The sequence below is a fragment of the Trichechus manatus genome, unplaced genomic scaffold (assembly GCF_000243295.1).
Source record: "Trichechus manatus latirostris isolate Lorelei unplaced genomic scaffold, TriManLat1.0 scaffold00038, whole genome shotgun sequence".
Lineage (NCBI taxonomy): Eukaryota > Metazoa > Chordata > Mammalia > Sirenia > Trichechidae > Trichechus > Trichechus manatus.
The window spans coordinates 14,113,179-14,114,766 of record NW_004443974.1 but is presented as its reverse complement, the minus strand read 5'-3'; positions in this window follow the sequence as shown (position 1 = coordinate 14,114,766).

Below are 1,588 nucleotides of genomic sequence, written 5' to 3'. Positions count from 1 at the left end.
TTTCCCATTCTTGCCTACTCTGTAATATTCTTTGGACTCGGGCAGACATGGCTGTGACAGCATGCTTGTCCACTTTCCCATTCTTGCCTACTCTATAATATTCTTTGGACTCGGGCAGACATGGCTCTGGCAGCATGGCTGTCCATTTCCCACTTCTACCCTTTTGAATATATGCCGAATAAAACATTCTTTTGCTTTACTAAACTTTTTGATGTTTTTGCCCTACAACACTAGGATAATCTTGGAAAATATCTTTTAAGGAACTTTTCACATAAGCCTATCAAACAGAACACAAAACACTTGCCACTCTTATCTTTTTCTATTAGCATTTAGTGAATAGAAAATTTGTTGGACCAGTGAAGACCCTCCTGACTGTCCTTACTGAAAACTGTACCAATAATTGTCAAGAAAGACAATTCAAAATGCAGGATCACAGTTTCTGACAAATCTGTGAAAAGGTGAAGCTCTCGAAGGTTTTGCCCATTTGTAATGTTAATATGTACTGATGATTCTGTAATGCTCCTTGGACTCAGGCAGAGATGGCTGTGGCAGCATGCTTGTCCGTTTTCCCACTTTTGCTTACCCGGTAATGTTCTCCGGACTCGGGCAGACATGGCTGTAGCAGAATGCTTGTCTGTTTTCCCCTTCTTACCTATTCTGTAATATTTCCTTAGACTCAGACAAACATGGCTGTGGCAGCATACTTTTCCGTTTTCCCACTTTTCTCTGTTCTGTAATATTCCTTGGATTCAGGAAGATATTACCTCTGGCAGCATGCTTGTCCGATTTCCCACTTTGGCTTTTTGAATATATGTCAAATAAAACTTTCTTAGTGCTTTACTAAACTTTGTGATGTTTTTTACCCTACAACATCAGAAAACTGGGAATAATAATCATAATACCTATTGATTCATTCTCTTACCCCTTTTAAGACCCAATTATTTTCTGCTTTGAATTTTTTGTTGATACCATGTGTTTTCATTAATGGAAGCATGCTGAATCATTGAGTGCTGTGGAATTTTTGGTAGGTAGTATGGATTTTTTTTTTTCTTGCCCCCCACCCCCACCCCAACAAGCCTATCCTTAGAGTCCAGAGGGACATAACTTGTCTCACTAATTCTATCCCCAGAGTCCCCTCACAAGTCAACTGGGACATGTGTCCCCCAAAAATTTTCAAAATTTCTATTTTTCCTACCAAAAATGCACACACCTCATACAATACCTTTTAAAACCAGTAATTTGTGGCACACACCTATTTTTTCGTTTCATACAGTCATAAAGTCCCTGCCTTGTGACAGCATGCACAGTCAGTGGGAAAGCAGTTTCCCAATGAACCTGAGAGGTGGAAAAAGTGGGTGGGCAACCATATATCCCAATGGACATGAAACAGTTACTCATTAGACAAGTGTTTAGAGAGCAGCTACCCTGTGGCAACGAGCCCTGGTGGCACACTGATTAAGTGTTCACCTGTTAACTGAAAGGTCAGTGGTTCAAACCACCACCCGCTCCACAGGAAGGAGTGGTGGCAGTCTGCTTCCATAAAGATTATAGCCTTGGAATCCCTATGGGGCAGTTTTACCCTGTCCCA